Source organism: Pangasianodon hypophthalmus, chromosome 1 (assembly GCF_027358585.1).
Source record: "Pangasianodon hypophthalmus isolate fPanHyp1 chromosome 1, fPanHyp1.pri, whole genome shotgun sequence".
NCBI classification, from domain to species: Eukaryota; Metazoa; Chordata; class Actinopteri; order Siluriformes; family Pangasiidae; genus Pangasianodon; species Pangasianodon hypophthalmus.
In genome coordinates, this window is record NC_069710.1 from 34,209,868 (window position 1) to 34,227,508 (window position 17,641).

Consider the following 17,641-nt stretch of genomic DNA (forward strand, 5'->3'; position numbering starts at 1 on the left):
ATTATTATTATTAATATTATTTTGTAAATATGCACATAGTTCGTTTGTAAATATGCAAATAATTGAACCAAAGGTTTCTCCTCTAGGGGCAGATGATCACTAACGTCCCTGACTGAAACTGAATATCATTGTTGTGACTTGTAGCCTACACTGTGAGAGAACAAGCAAAATATTGTATGGCAGAACACATTCTCTATGAGTTCTCATTGTCCACGTAAACAGAACTGATAATATCACAGCACATATGCTGTCTTTAACTTACATGTAGAGTGGTTTTTGTCCAACGACGTCGTGGTTCACCGGAATTTTATCAGTGCTGTGGAAGTAACTTCTGGTTAACATGTAGTAAGTTCTGTTTCGGTGACTGACAGAAAATATGTAATTGAGAACAGCTTTACTGGACATTCGGCTATATATTTATATTAAATTAGTGAGCACGGATTAGGGGAGAAAACAGTTATGAAGTGCCGACATTACGCAGCGGCAGAGTGCAGATACGACGTGATGACGTCATTAATATGCTAATGACGCATGACGACATTTAGCGACATTTAGCTACTTTCCATTGAAAATAGTTGGCAACGCTGGTTTTTACATTTCCATGTTTTTACATTGACTTTGTGCTGCTCTGTGTGACATTACATCCTGCTGATGTTTACACACTGCACTGATTTTATGCCTTGATTTTGTGAGTGAACCAGAATCATGAAAATCTGGCTTTAATCTGAGGTTTGTGGTTGTCAGAGGCATCTTGAAGACCAGTTATGTTAAGCTTGGTTGTTCGTCACAACCTTGCGATCACTTTATACAGCCAACAAAATCTACTAGACATTAAACTTCCACCTGCTACCATCAGAGACACTCCGGTCCTCGGACTCAAGTGAGCGGCCAGTCCGACAGGAAGTGCCCGTCGCCGGCGTCGCGAACGTAAACAAAGCCGGGGTAAGCGGGGCGGCCTGCGGGCTAAAGCTAAAGCTCAACCCGCATCGTCCAACGCTACCGAGCATCTTCCCTGCCACTGTACGGTCTCTGGCTAATAAGATCGATGAAATACGGCTATTTCCATGATTCCCAGCGAGTCACCATGTCACATGACAACCAAACACCGATCCCTTTACGAAAACACAACCAAAGAGAAAACTCACACAGAGACAAAAGTTCCAGACATAAAGCTAAACAGATTCACAACGTAACTGTTGTTACAAAATGCTTCCCAAATGCTTATAAATCTCATACTGTGGACATGTCACTGACAAAACGGCTTATATTAGTCACAAGAAAAAACTGAAATAGTGATGAATAATGATGATGAATAGTGAATAACAGAATAATGGACTGCCATCTTTGTTATCTTTTCTATAGAAGTCTACATACACACACATGCCAGTGTAGCATATAGGATTTATTGTTTATTTGTCTCTGTATGCCACAGTTTTAAACTTGGACTCCAACAATTCACATGTGGTTAAAGTGCACATTCTCAGAGTTTAATCAATGGTATTTTTATACATTTATGGTTTACCATGTAGATATTACAGCACTTTCTATACATTTCCCTCCATTTCCATAATGTTCGGGACGTAGGGCTTCACAGGTGTTTGTGATTTACTCAGGTGTGTTTAATTATTTCATTAGTGCAGGTACAAGAGAGCTTTTAGGATGTATTAAAAAGTGCTTAATTTCTAAAAGGATAAACATTATATTTGTGTATGATTGTGTTTGAGATGTCAGTGTTCTGATATATCATCATTTCTCTCCCAGGCTGTGGAACTGTAATCTCACAGAGGAAAGCTGTAGAGCTCTGTCCTCAGTTCTCAGCTCAAACTCCTCCAGTCTGAGAGAACTGGACCTGAGTTACAATGATGAACTGCAGGATTCAGGAGTGAAGCTGCTCTCTGCTGGACTGGAGAATCCACACTGTACACTGGAGATACTGAGGTCAGGGGCCGTATGTATAAAACTTCTCAGAAATGCTCTTAACAATAGACTTAAGCTTTGAATTAAGTGTAAAAAAATTCTTAGTAAAAAGTAGGACTTGCTTTTTATAAAGAGTTTATAAAGAGCTTTTTATAAAGAAGCTAAAAGCAACTTTCAGCAAAGTCTAAGACTGACTCTTAAGTGCTGACTGAGGTGGCATTTAATCACTTACTTACTTCCTTCCTTTATTGTCCACAAATGGAGATTTGTCTTTGGCTTCACAACACATTACAACAAGACCAATACAATAAAAGACACTTACATAACAGCTCTAAAAGGTAAGATAGAATAAAATACCATACAATACAATTGACTCAACATTTCACTTTAGCATACACATATATACATTCCCACATGTATATATATCTGCATACATATTAATATTCATGTCTCAGCATTTAAAATTCTAACTGCAGTTGGCACAAATGACATCTGATACACATTTTTACTTGCCCGAGGTTGTCTAAAGCATCGCCCTGATGGCAACAACTGAAACTGACAGTGCAAAGGGTGTAGTGAATCCTCTCTAATAACTAAAGCTTTTTGTTTAACTTTAGCTGTATAAATATCATTTAATAGTTTCTGAGTCTTTCCTACAATCGCACTAGCTATATTAACCACCCTGAACAATTTTTGCTTTGCTTTAGCACTCACATTTCCATACCACATAACCATATTGAAAGACATAATACCCTCCACAAGACTCTTATAAACCATCTCTAAAATATGCTCGCTCACACCAAAATGTTTCAGCCTTCTTATAAGATGCAACCTGTGCATTGACGTTTTAAAAATATAGTCAACATTTTCATCAAAAGTCAGGTGATTATCTATAAATGTTCCCAAATGTTTAAAACTAGTAACCATTTCCACTCAGTGTCCATTGAGTATCAAAGGTTGTAATTGTTCAGGAACTTCACTTTTATTTCTACTAATCACTAACTCCTTAGTTTTATTCACATTTATCTCATGTGCACTCAATTGACGCCAGTTTTGGAGGGAATTTATATAACTATGATACATTTCATCTCTTCCAGTTCCACCTTTATACAAAAGGCCAACAAGTGCCATATCATCTGCATAATTCAGTAAACTAAGATGTGGATCTTGAATTTTAAATTTGTTTGTGTACAACGAGAATAATAAGGGTGATAATATTCTTCCCTGTGGTTCTCCTGTATTAAAAATAATTGTCTTTGACACTCTACCATTAGCGAGCACTCTTTGTGGACGATTCACAAGAAAATCTCTAATCCACCAGATAAGACCACCATTCACTCCTAAATCAAGTAATCTCTGTAAAAGAACATGGATCTTAATTGAATTAAAAGCTGAGCTAAAATCTATAAATAGAATTCGAACATAATTTGTAGTCTGCTGAATCTGTTCAGCCACTAGATTACATAGAGTTAAAGCAGCATCGTCCGTACCCCTAGCCTTTTTATATGCAGATTGGAGGGAGTCCAAGTCTTTAACGACATGAGCCTGAATATGTCTTATTAACGCTCTTTCCATACATTTACCCAGGATGGACGTGAGAGCTATTGGTCTAAAATCATTTAATTGAGTGGCATTAGATGTTTTAGGTACAGGGATAATGTTCGATACTTTCCATGAACTAGGGACTACCCTATTATTCAACAAGAGTTGAAACAACTGAGTGAAGACACCAGTCAATTGAAAAGCACAGTCCTTTAACACTCGACCTTTCAGTCCATCTGGGCCTGGTGCTTTATTTGGCTTGATATGAGCAAGACTAGCTGCAATTTCCTATTCCTGAAAAACAATAGGCTCCTATGTAGGAATATTAAGACATACTCTATCACACTCAATATTACACTCTCCATGATCAAACCTACCAAAGAAGACATTCAGCTCCTCTACGAAAGACACACTTTGTGAGGAATACCTTGGTTTTCTCATCTCTCTTCCCATTATAGTGTTAAGTCCTTCCCAAGCCTGCTTTACATTACCCATATATAACTTACTGTCTATCTTATTCTTATATTCCAACTTAGCTTTCTTAATTTGTCCCATAAGTTCCTTTCTTTTTACTCTAACTAGCTCATAATCACCCTTTAAAAAGGCAACTTTTTTCTCTTTAAGACACGTTTTAAAATCTTTGGTAAGCCACGACCTGTTATTTGCATATATTCGAATTGTTTTTGTTTTAACACAATTGTTTTCACAAAAACACATATAAGACGTAATAGTGTCAGTAATTTCATGTACATTATCGCATGCATCAAAGAACAGTTGCCAATCAGTTCCATCAAAACAGTCTCTAAGTTCCTCTTTACTCTGATCCGTCCACAGTTGTATCTCTTTAATCACCGGTTTTTCGCGTTTAAGCTTGGCTCGATATTTGGGTAACAGATGTAGAGTATTATGCTTTATAATACTACACTATTATAGTATAATAGTATAGTATTATGATGTGACTTCCCCAAAGGGGGGCGGCATACAGCCTTATAGCCATCTGTTATATTACCGAGACATTGTTGTGAAATAAGTCCTACAATGATGTCACCCAAAATGGCCACCTTCAACCTCTGAATCAGCCAATAGTGAGCCTGCGAGGGGAAAGTCACAGCAGCATGACACCATTCAGTAATGATTAAGAAACAATTATTTTAATATTTTAATTTATTTTCAAAATTGGCTTTGCATTAATATTACGAATAGATACATGCATTAATTTTACACAATTTTGCTCAGTTTTAATAACGAGTTTCAACAGATGACAAATGTGATGCTATTTAAGTAATTAATCTGATGAATCACATCATTCTAAATTGCACTCACAGCTTTATATAAAGGAAAGACCAAAGTTGCTTATCTTAAAAAAAAAAAAGGATTCAGAAAGAAAACCTTGACGATCAAGCCTGTATCGTTTTATGAACTCGCTGTCGTCATATAATTCCAACACGTTCTTTCTTTGTTGGAAAGTGCGAGGTCTCCGCCTCTCTGCTGCCATGTTGTTCTTCCTAACTAGGAGCACTCTTAAATAATTTAGGAGCTGAGACCTAGTCTTAACACTTAGGAACCTTTATGAATCACACTTATTCTTAAGTCTAGGAATAAGACTAAAATGATGCCATTCTTAGAATTTTGAAACACTTAAGACTAAAATTTTACTCTGAGCCGCTTTATACATATGGCCACAGATCATCACTTTCACACTGTGGATACAGATTTAACACACACACAAAGAGGGACAGAAAATATTAACACAGATTCTTGTAGTTTTGATATTATGGGAACAAAATTTAGTGTGAAACGTTTAGATACAGATCTAAAAGTCCCCCGTCCCAGACACACACACACACACACACACACACACAGTACACGCGAAAACTTCAAAGTAAAAGGATAAATTATATGTGTGTATGTTTGTGTTTGAGATGTCAGTGTTCTGATGTATCATCATTTCTCTCCCAGGCTGTGGAAGTGTAATCTCACAGGGGAAAGCTGTAGAGCTCTGTCCTCAGTTCTCAGCTCAAACTCCTCCAGTCTGAGAGAACTGGACCTGAGTGACAATAACCTGCAGGATTCAGGAGTGAAGCTGCTCTCTGCTGGACTGGAGAATCCACACTGTACACTGGAGATACTGGGGTCAGATCATCACTTTCACACTGTGGATCCTGCATTTGTGTCATATGGCTGTTTTAGATTAATAAAATGTTGTCTGTGCTGGAGCACAATTTTAATAGAGCAGCAATAACTGCTATAGTTTTCCAGATTCAAAAATAACAAACAGTGAAATAGACGTGTAACAATCTGGATTTACTTCTGGCTTTCATACACACACTTCATGGGCTGTGAAGCATTGTGTGTGTGTGTGTGTGTGTGTGTGTGTGTGTGTGTGTTGATCTATAAATGTTGATCTCTCTACAGGCTGGAAAGCTGCAGTATTACAGGTGAAGGTTGTGCTGCTCTGGTTTCAGCTCTGAAGTCAAACACCTCATCACACCTGAGAGAACTGAATCTGAACTACAATAAACCAGGAAAATCAGGAGAGAAGCTGCTCTCTGATCTACTGAAGGATCCACACTGTAAACTGAAGAAACTACAGTGAGTTACTGACTGAAACACACACACACACACACACACACACACACAGTAACAGTGATTTGGTGGTTTAACGTCTCTTTATACACTTCAGAGGAGATTCTGTATCTTAATGTGTTTGTACAGTAATAAGAAATAAAAACACTGTTCTGCATTTGGGTTCTCTCTCGGAAAAGAGTGGGATGCTTCTCACTGGGAAAAGAGTGGGAGAGAGCTTGCCCCTGGTGAAGGCGATTAAGTATTTTGGGATTTTATTCATAAGTGATGAAAAAAGTGTTAGATTGACAAATTGATTAGATTAACAGTATTCCTCTGTACGTGGACAAAACTCCATGCTTACTCCATCTCTATCCTCACCTCTCATCTCTCTGCTTATAATCTACGTCTCTATCCTCACCGATCATCACAACCTGTGAGTAGTGACTGTAGCAATACTCCAGTTGAGGTTGTTCAGGCAGCTGATGAGGGCGCCCCCTGGTGGCTTTATCAGGCAACAGTGTGTTTCTCCCAGAAACAAGGATCCAGACCCCCAATTTTTGTGTGTTGTGTGTATGAAAATGTTTTACTGATTATGTAGTTTAATCATTTCTTTTTGTTTTATAGTTTAATATGTGTATTTGGAAATCTGCAATATAAATTCTGTACTTTAAGATTACACACACACACATTGTTTACACTGTTTTTTTTTGTGAGGAATCTGATGACTGATTCTGATAAACATTTGATCAAATCTGATCGTTCTGCTCTTTTCTCTTTCTTTACAGATTTCAGACGGTTTAATTCTGATCTGATCTGATCTGAGTCTCACACACAGAGGATGATGAGGAGAAACTCTTACAGTACAAAGTGTTTGAAAAACATGATCATTTAGTGATAATCAGATGGTGTACAACATGTCAGCACTTCTGCTTCTCTAGTTGTTTGTAAAAATGCACCAGCTGAGATAAATAAACTTTAACTGTACAGTAATGAATCTTTTCTTATTAACAGCAAAACAGAAACTGTTAATGCACTTATAATGTCATTTAATAGTTTTGTATATACAGTATGTTCATGTTCTTCCATTTACATGTAGCAGAAGGAAACATTTATGTTTAAAACACTTTATAAATATCTTATAGTATCAGTTCAATGCAGTAATTTGGTCACTGCTCAAAGTTATACACTGTTTATACACTGAGTTAAAGTCATTTGTTTCCTACTGAAGTTGTTAGAAAATTAAGATTAGAAAAGTTTAATTTAGTCGACTCTGTACATAATTATGTTTTAAATTTATTAAATGGAGTAAATTTATATATATTTTTATTTGTTTTTATTTTTTTGGTGTGTGTGTGTGTTTGCACCTGAGTCTGTATCCATGCTGTAATATAGTGCTGTGTTTGACTTAACTTGAATGGTGAGTGTCATTTTGGCCTGGAAAAAACATGCACACCTCCATGTTCATCTTTTGTTAGCAATAAGCTAGCCAGCTAACTCTGATGAGTGATGTATATTTACCTCCTCAACACAGCAAACTGTATAGTCAGTATTATAGAACATAATAACCCTCAAGGATTATTACAGAGAATCTACAAAGAATGTGTCATCATTAGCATAATGTTGAATAAAAAATATTAAAAATTTAAAAATACCTGCTAGAGATAGACTTTAAGCTAGCTAGCACAGTGCAGTAAAGTTTCTAGGATACTATGTGTGTTTAGACTTGAAATATCAATTAGCATGGTAAGTATTAATTAGCAGTATTTAAACTCATTGCTATGAATAAACCTACAGGCTTTGCTCCAACAAAAACAATGTACAGTGTGAGGTATCATGGCAACAACAAACACGGTGAACTTATTTCCCACAAAGGTTGTAGGTCATACATCACTAATGACCCATAAATAATCTGCTTTCTTTTAACATTTTACACAATGAACAGTAAATGGCTCTGAGTCCATATAGGAGGCAGAACATGAAGACTTAATTTCTTTATTTCTGTAAGTGGAATCACCTACGTTACCAAATAAGTGTTTGGGTGTGGGGGAGTATTTATTATTGATAAGTGCAGAGTGTTTTTGTCTGCACTGTAAAATAAAAAAAACAGGCTTCTCCAACTCAAAATGTTCTAGTGACCTGTTGCACCTAAAATGTTTAGTTGGCTCAATTTAAGTTATGTAAAATATATATTTTTAGTTGTACTGATGAGCTCTTAATGTTGACTGAAATTGAAATAAAATATTGAGTCAATTAAAGGTTCTATTTTGACCAAATAGGGGTCTAATAGTTGGTCCAATATATTTTAAATTGGATGAGCTATTTTTGTTCAGTTTGCATAACTGCAAAGCCAAGCACTTATATTTACCAAAGTACAAATTTTCACCTTTATGTATTTGACAAAATACATTTCATACAATGCAAAATGTATGGTAAATTATTAAATGATTTTTAATAAGATCTGTAAGAGCATACAGTGTAGAACTGCACAAAAGTACTGCATACAACAGAACTGTGCAAAACAGAATACAAGAGATACAATACATTGTAAAAGCTCAAGTGCAGTTAGAAAATTCTGTATGTATATTTTACATACATTTATTTTGCAGCATCCTGATTTGAACTGGAAGTTCTGTGTACAAAAGAACAATTTAAAACAGAATATGTGCACACTGTGCATGTTAAAGTAACACATATGTAAATGAAATATATCATTACTGCATTTTAGTACCAGACTACGCAATAATATCACCTAGAGCAAACTGGTTTGAACTGCAGAAAAGTGCATGAGAACTCTGATTTACAAAGCTTACTAATTTCATTTCTCCATCTAAAGGTCTTACAGGTTCACTTCAAAATCAAATGCCTTTGCTTTAGATCAAAAGAAATTTGGTTCCTTACAGTACAGTGTTTAAAAGACATTAAAATAAAGGATTAATTAAATGATTTCTGTTCATTTAAATGAACAGATTTCTGAAACATCTTGTGCAAAAGTTCAACCATGTAAAACCAAATTCAACAATTCTAAGAAAAATTCAAGTCTGTCAAACATCTGGTGTGAAAGTTCAACCATGCTGTTCAGCAACTCTGCCAAAAAATTCTAATAATTGTCAGACATCTGTTTCCAACTGCAGTATTGCCAAAAATAATCACTGGCATGAAAATGTTTAAATTACAGCTGCAATAATTTGTTCTTTAGAGACTGCACTGTTGCAGTGCACTCACTTCCAAGGTTCACAAAGATTTTCTGGACAGCTTCAAAGGTGTACCTTAAGTCCTTGGGATACTCTATGTTAAGAGCATAAAGCAGACCAAAGAGGAGAATGAAGGCTTTTATGGAGTCTCCCAGATTGTCCATAACTACTTCCTCTTCCAATACGACTGCCACATTGACCACCGTGGAATTTGATCCTGAGTGAGCAGTGCAGTCATTTACCACTTCAAGGATTCCCATTTTCATGCCCTTTGTGCACGGCCCCAATGCATCAGTGTCCTATGAAACACAGTAAATAATGGACAACAGTAAACTATTTCATAAAGAAACTGAAACAACTGAACTGGGGTAAACCTTTGTAAGGTGTTTAGTTTAGGTTTGCAGCAGTAGTGCTTGTAAAAGTTCAAATAAAACTCAAAATAAATGACCAGAATGGTGTTTGAAATTGAAGCTGTCTCTCTCATGTACAAGGGAAGACCATGAAGAACAGTAGACCTCCTGTGTGAAATTACATCCATGGTCTGCCAAGACACACAGGTTATGGAGTGTCAACAAGTCAGCCATGACACCATTTAGTTTAAAAAATTGCTTTACAGTTACAAAAACACACATAGTACAATATAATTCTTCAGAGAATTACTGTAAGTAACAGACCTGGGCATCCAGTTTTTCAACAAGTTCTTCCAGTTGACTCTCCCCTACTTGTGTTGCTTTGGCTCTGTACATTTAAGAAAAATCACCCTAACAGCTAATGTGTAGCTTATTAGCTAGAATTACCACAACCAGACTTGTTTCCTTTTAGTAGTGCATCATCTTCAAATGAATCTGTACACAGCGACATTCGCTAACTTGCTAGCTACCACCAAAGTGTTAGTTATTTCACTGCCTACTGAAATTGCCAACTAGCTAGTGAACCGAAACAGATCCCTCGCTAATGATGTCCGTTAGAATGAACAGTCTACAACTCCTAACTTACTGATGGAATTTGGGACAAAAACTAGCGATCTACCACCAGAGGACTAAGAAGCACTATAAACTGGATGGAGATTGAAAAGCTTCTTTTAAGCGGTAAGTTAATATTATATGTGTTTTCACCTTTCCTTTAAGCGTAATGTCGGATGACTCCAGACAAGTAAAAATAAAAATCGCGCGGTAACGTCCGTAAGGCCGGAAGTGTCCTTCTGCGCATGCGTGGAAGAGTCATCATGCCCTGTGTTTTGCTCGGCATTTGAACACCACAGAGGTGTGAACTCTACACAGGTCATTTCAATCAATGTTCTGCTGAGAAACTCCAGTTAAACACCTGCACAAAACTCCAGCACCATCTTCTCCTTTTGAGGCTGAAAGCTTTCCTCCACCGGAGCCTCTTCTCTCATCTGAGCTTCTCTGGCCTCGCTCTCGCATGAGAAAGACATGAATAAGAGTTAATACAACACAAACATTCAGCATAACAAACAGCTGCTTAACAATTAAAAAAACATATTGCCCTCATCATTTCCTCTTAGCTTTTAACACAAATTAAAATGAGGACATTAAAGTAAAATCAGCTCTTAACTGTGTTCAATCTTTTCTCCACCACATTAGTAACATCTTTCTTCTAACGTCTTTCTGGTCACATGACCTCTAATTACACACAAAACCTGTTTTATCCAAACTAATAGTTTTTTCTCCCGCTTCCCTCAATGTCCTTTTAGCTTCTCTGTCATTTCTGCAAACTTACAAACTCGTAGTAGGAGATTCATCTTCAGCTTCCTCTGAACACAGTGTGTGTGTGTGTGTGAGTGTGTGTGTGTGTGTGTGAGAGAGAGAGAGAGAGAGAGAGAGAGAGAAATTTTCTGGTACAGAAGCAGAAACACCTCTATGGCAACAAAATGCTTCATTGTGTGACTTCACTCCGTGACATCGTTCCCCACAGACACAAGTGTTCCTGATAATATACACTAACACTGTTCCACTGCTGCTAATGCTTTCCCTTCTTTTACATTTTTATAACAGACTTAAAGAAGAATAAAAAAGAATAAAATAATAAAATATCACAGCTCCTGTTTGCTGCATTCTTAAGCTTTCTTTTCTTTTCACTCTAAATGTTCTGTGTTGAAGATATTTAGCACTGAAACGGGATGATAAACGAACTAATGCATAAAAACATGCCAAAAACCCCATAAAATCCTCCAGTTAAAGTGTTTCACCCTAAGAAACCATCATCACACGCTCATAGTGAGTGTTTATGACTTTAGTGTGTGAATTGTTTTGGTTAAATTTAGTCCTCTTATGGAATGGATTTTAAAAATCTACAGCAATCAGTTTGAAATTCTGCACACTATTGTGATTTTATATGAGGAAGATGTGTACTGTTAATTGGTGTTCATTGATTAGAATATGTTAAATAAGTTTTAAAAAGTTAATAATCTTATATTACGGTCCTAAAAGAACCAAGCGTTTAAAAACATACGCTGTGTTTATAAAACTTCTGAGGTTTACACTTGGGAATAACTTTCCAGTTGATCCAGTTGAATATACTTTATTAATGACTGATGATGTGACTTTCACTGGACGTTTTTTCACGTGGTTTCACGCGATTCGTCACGTGTGATCACGCGGCACCCTGCAGTCTCGCTTCTTAGAGTTTAAATTCATTTGTTGTGCTTCACACAACATCCACCAGGTGGCGCCTGGAACAACACACTGCAGCTCAACACACAGCACACTGACAACAATGCAATGTGTGTTCGCTTAGATTTAAGAGAAAATATTAGGTATGGTTTACATAAAAATATTACATTTACCATCAAAACGGGATTTCACTGCTTATGCTAAACCTAATTTAAACCAGTTTCTAATTACAAGACTGAATTATGTAAAGTCCAGAGGTGGACAGTAACGAAGGACATTTACTTGAGTACTGTATTTAAGTACACTTTTTGAGTATCTGTACTTTACTTGAGTATTATTTTTTCTGGAAACTTGTGACTTTAACTTCACTCCATTTGAAAGACAAATATCGTCCTTTTCACTCCACTACATTTCTATCAATGTCCTCTAGTCGAAAGTCATCACTATGTAGCAGCTTTGAAACTCAGTGGATGATTCTTTTTCTTCTCTAAAACGTGATTGGTTGTTTGCAGGTGACAGACAGCCTATCAGTAATCACTCTTGCAGGGTCACGTGTCGTGGCCACACTTAAAAAGTTTTTAAGTGTGTAAACTTTTAATTTCTTGTGAAAGCTTGAAATTGTCTGTGCTTTAGAGCTAAAGTTTCAGTATGAAGTATGGTCGCTCAAATGATTGATGGATTTGGCCGCCAGGTTGCCATGGCATTGTGGATACACCGCTTACGCAGAGGGAAGGTTCCACAGTGACGTCAGTTAGCATGCAAAAGCCTGAAATCAAATGGAAATGAGTTTAACAGTTAAATAAGTTCATATCTTGTGACTTTTATAGTTTTTCTTTTATTTGTTACCTTGCATAATTACTATAGTTATGTGTAGAGCTGCACGATTAATCATAAAGAGATCGCAATCTCGATTCAAACACCCACACGATCTCTTTCCTACACAGTATCATTATTTCTTTCTGCGTTACAAATATTCAAATGATCACAGAAGCACTGGGATAAATGTTTACAGTTCGCATATAAACACTGATGTCTACTATCAAAACAGGACAAACACCTTTTGAAAGGAACTTGACGCTTGAAATAATGATTGTACCGATTACATTGTTTCGCCACCAGGTGGCGACAAGTGACTGTTAAAAAATGTATGTCACTGAATCATTCATTCAAGAGATTGGTTCAAAAATACTGATTCATCCAGTAATGAAACAAGTGAAGTATTTATGAGTGAGTCATTGAATCATTCAAACAGATTTTTTAAAATAATTCATGCAAGTCAATTAAACATTTTTAAATAGACTGCAGCAATTAATATTTTGTCAGAACCTCTAGTAAATTACAGGTTATTTTGTTTAGTTCAGAATCGTGGGAGAATCATGATCTTTATTTGAAACAAAAAGATTGTGATTCTCAGGTTATCCAGAATCGTGCAGCTCTAGTTACATGTTATTTACCGTAAGTCTTATTGATTATTGATGACCTGTAATGTCAGTATATTTGAATGTGCTTTTTAATGCCAGTCTGAGTTGATTTGGGGCTTTTTTAACTGAAATTATACACTGTCTTTTATAGAGGAAGCATGGATGTGAAGTGAAAAAATATAGTGAACTGACTACAGCTGCCTGAAAGAGAAAACATGAGGCTGGGACATCTTCCTCAAACTTCAAACAGATGAAGCTTGAAGAAACAAAGCAGGTGTCTCAAATACCTGTTGACAATGCTATACTCCGCTTCATAGTTCAGGGTCGACTCAAGAAGAAGATGATGATAATGGTCCTGATGATGAGATGGAAGTGGAATTCATTGATGTTGAAACCATTATGGCTGAAGATGCCAAAGCATCAGGTATCAGGCTCTGTGGAATAAGACTGCAAGATCCACTACTGCTGCAGAGGTTGTTGAAGAGCACTGTAAGCTTCAGCTGGTACAGCCTAATGCAACAAGATGGAACTTCTTTTATTTGGCTGTGGAGCGTATCGTGAGAATCCTTAAAGATCAAGGACAGGGAGTGGTGAGAGCTGTCTGTGCTGCACTCAAAGTTCCTTTTGTCTGGAATTATGTTCTCTTTTTTGTTTCATTACCTACAACCTTTCTGCATCAGAAAGAGGGGAAAAAAGCCAATTTTTGTGTAATCCTTAATGACCACTTTGTGAGAATAAATATGCTTGAATGCATAGTGGTTCTATTTAAATTTGGGGGAAAAAGGTTGTGATTGGTTTTCTTTTGCTTGAGTTAGGTACAGTCCAGCTGAAATGGCCTTTTTGGGTGAATATACCACCACCATGAGCCCCATTGCGAAGGCGACAAACATATTACAAGGAGATTCCAACATTCAAATGTGATGGCTTCTCCCTACTATTACTATGGTCATCACCTATCTTGAGAAAACAAGAGCATTGCTGAGATTCTGCAAGCTGCTAGTTGATGCCCTCCTAGATGGTTTGAAAAAAGGGTTTGGGAACATGATGTCTGATCCCGAGCTAGTTGCTGCAGCCATTATTCATCTAAAGTTCAAAACATCCTGGACCAGTGATGAATCCATCCTCAAACTTGCTAAGAGAAATGTTCTAAATGGCCCATTATTTCCTCATTTCCTCATTTACTTATTTAAATTTTTTTAACTTGCATACAACTTAGTCATGATGAAAAGATTATAAAAAATAATGACTAACCTATAATTGTTTCTGATTTAGGCCTCACTTACATCAAGGAATATCTCCCTGATCATGATGAGAGTCTTCGGCCTGCTGACAACTCCTTAAGCACTTCTGATGAAGAGGAATTCTTCTCTAATATCAAGCATACACGCACACAGGAGACATCCAAACAACTGGAGGCATACCTAACATGTACAGCTGAAGGTTTGACTATGTTGACATCTTATCCAGCCTTATCCAACCTGTCGCTCAAGCTGAACACTGCCCTGCCTGCCTCGGCGGCCTGTGAAAGGCTTTTTAGTGCAGCTGGATTGATCTTCAGCCCAGGGGAGCAATTAATTCACATAACTTTGAGAACCAGCTTCTACTTAAGATGAATAAGGACTTTTATAAGTTTGACTGATTCGACCTAAGATTTGGCTCCACTAGTGACCTCTGAGAGACAGCATCGTTGTTGTCACAACAAATTGTTTGTAGTTTTTGTTTTGATGTCAAATAAGTCTTGCTGTTTTGCTTTTTTTTTAAAGCAGTGTTGCTGTTGGGCAGTTATACAGCTACGGTTGTGTAGCTGGGTTTTATAGCAGGTAGGATTATTTTATTTTTTTTGATCAGTCTGTATTTACAGCAATTTCACTGTCTGCTTGATTCAAATGTGGATGAATGTATACACATAGATGTGTGCACACTGCCAGAGCTGTGTGAAAACACTACCATGCTGCTTTTGTGGGGGTGGGTAGGAGTGTTTAATAAAAAAAAATGAATTATTATGGCTGTCTTTTTTTTGTCAGTTCAGTTGTTTCACTTCTATAGTGGCCACAAGTCACTTCACTTCACTTCACTTATAGGTTTCATAACATTCTAAAAGCTCTTTTTTCCACAGATACTACAAGCTAGTCAGTGTATTCAGTAGGTTGCTTCAGAGGCATAAGGTATTGTCAGTATTACATACAACAATGCAACAATAATAAAACAATGCATTGACAAAAAAAGGAAATTTACATTTGATACTTAAGCACTTTTAAAAGCAAGTACTTCTGTAACTTTATTTAAGTAAACATCTGTCTTTACAGCTGTAAGGCCTTCACACTCAGAACTCAATGTCCTTTTAGTATAGAACCAATGTCAAATGTTGGAATGTCCTTTCAATTCAGAATTTAAATCCAATATTTTTTCCTTCAGTTGTAAAATCCAGTGTCAGTGTACTTAGAAAAAAAATATGGACAAAGAAAAATCAAAATGAGCCTTTCAAAATTAGGATCAGAGCTCTGAAAAAAAAAATGAAAAAATGTTCTACCCGGGTAGTGTGTGTTTTTTAAAGTGTGATGAGATCTCCAGCGCTTTTCTGTGAGATGAAATGAAAGACAAGAATGGAACAGTTCCTGCTGATAAGGACTCCTCGCACTCCTCTGCTCTTCTGCCATGCTTCTGTCTGTCCAATGGAGGTGAATCCAATGGCCTTATCAAATCATGCATACAAAAAACCAACCTGCATAACAGGGCAACATTCAGTTACTCTATCAAAATCATTTCCAATTCCTTCACCAGATCTGGAAACAATATTACTCAAAAACCCCCCATAGTCATAATTGCACAGCAGTTTACAATTTGAACAGGTTACATTCTCTCAATCGCTGCACACGTGAACTCAGACTAGCTAATTACATCGTAACCTACATTACATGTGTCTCGCTATAGCATCTCAGATTCATCTGACTCAAGTTACTCTCCAATTGGTTTTTACTCAAAAAAAAAAAATACACATCAAGATATTGAGGTATCAAGGTCATAATATTACCAACAAAACAGTATCTTGCAAAAACAATACTTAGAAAACCCGTGTCCAGTAGCAAGATGATGATTTCTAAGTAGAAAATAGCAAAATAGCTCTAAACCTTATGTTTTAATTTTAACTCTGTGTGGTTCTTTCCTCGTGTAGAGCTCCGCTAAGCTCACTACCATTCGATCGTGTTTTTTTCCCCTCTCCTCGTTACTGAAAACTAGATTGGTTTCACCTCTCTGCCGCGCCACTACTGCCATCTGCTGGACAATAATGATATGCAGTTAAGACACACAGCTGAAAATAACCTAAATATTAGATAAAACTCTTAATTTTAAGCGGGTTACACAACTTTCACTTGTAATGGAGTAATATTTCACCAGAAGTATCTGTACTTTCACTCAAGTAATGGAGTTGTGTACTTTGTCCACCTCTGAGTTTCTCTCACTGCTTGCTGTGCTAAGTGTGGCTCATAGCAACATGTGGACCTGTTTACTGGAGCTGATGTATGACACGGAGCAGAACTGGTTTTAAACGGATTGCTATTACTACAAGTCTTTGACTCTTGAGCATCCAGTTCATTCAGCCAGTCCACAAACGAGAGAGGTGTTCACTTTTCCTCACTCTCTGTCCTTATCGTAGGATTCCACAGACTACTCTTATTTACGTGGAAGAGTTTTCTCACCATACTCGCTCTCTCCCAAATATCCGCCATTTTCGCTTCCTCTCTGACAGCGTCTGCTTCGGCTTTAACAACTTAGAATGTCCATATGACTACTGCGGTTAAAGCAGCCGCACTTCCTGAAACCACGGTTAATCTAGCCGCTCGTGTAATTCAGTAAATAATTAAGTAAATTTAAAAGAGAAACAAAATAAATAAACACATTATTGTTTTGGAATATACTTTATTGAAGAGGAATTACTTAAAAACTCTACATTAGAATTAATTGATCTTTATTGTGATCATAGAGGAGCTCACTGTGAACTGATATCAGTGGGTTTGATTGTCTACTAATGTGAAATTTCTCTTATATAATGAATCAAAATAGCTTCCTGGTTTAAAAATTTATTCATGGTTAGATTTATAATAATAATAATAATAATAATAATGTTTATTAAATGATGTTTTTATTTTTATTTGCGTTAATGATTTATACTGTCTCTATAAACTTGATCGATTTTGCCCATTATTTAAAAGTAAAAGCGTAAATATAAAAACATTTACCCTGGATACTCATAAATACTGTGAACTGTTGTGTGTTGGTTTTGTTATTTATTTATATTTCATTTTGTATAAAAGTTAAGTTGCTTTGGTTGTGTAGGAGCTCGCGGGCGCGCGCTTTCCGCTTCCGGTGT

The 17,641-nt window shown here is 36.7% G+C and overlaps 1 protein-coding gene across 1 annotated transcript in view; it reads left to right on the plus strand.

Annotated features, from left to right (window-relative positions):
- Window positions 1-17,641, plus strand: part of LOC113523756 (uncharacterized) — a 507,872-nt gene that overhangs the window by 384,692 nt on the left and 105,539 nt on the right. The gene's annotated exons all lie outside the window — the stretch shown is intronic.